The following is a 486-nucleotide window of genomic DNA, read 5'->3' as shown; positions in this document are numbered from 1 at the left end:
TGGGCTGGCCGGGACAGAGCGGAGAGCAGAGCAGGGTTTCGGGAGGTGCCGTCAGGTCGGCGAGGACGGAGCGGGAGAAGGTCGGCCGGGGCAGACGACAGGCCGTTAGGAGGAAGGCAGCGGATGGTGGGGCGGGCCGGTTCTCCCTCCTCCCGCCTGTGCCCGTCTCGTCGCCCCGGGCCGCTGCGCGGGCGGCAGGCGCTGGCGGGAGCGGAGCCCAGGAGGTGAGGTTGTTCCTCATTTCATTTCAGCCTCTTCACGCTGTTCCATCCGAGACAGTCTCTCTGCGGGGCGTTGCTCCAGAAGGGCCTACGCCAGGCGCTCTGCGCTGCAAATCCCGGCCGTCAGCTCCCGGGAGGGGAGGTGTTTCCCTCCGCCCCGCGTCGCTCCTCAGGCAGGTTCTGTTTTCGGGGCTGGTTCTGCGGGACAGAGCCGATCAAAAAGCCTCTACTTCAGGCGGCAGCCCGCGGCTCCACAGGAGGCAAG

The sequence above is a fragment of the Buceros rhinoceros genome, unplaced genomic scaffold, assembly GCF_000710305.1.
Source record: "Buceros rhinoceros silvestris isolate BGI_N320 unplaced genomic scaffold, ASM71030v1 scaffold32730, whole genome shotgun sequence".
Lineage (NCBI taxonomy): Eukaryota > Metazoa > Chordata > Aves > Bucerotiformes > Bucerotidae > Buceros > Buceros rhinoceros.
This window is presented reverse-complemented; position numbering follows the sequence as displayed.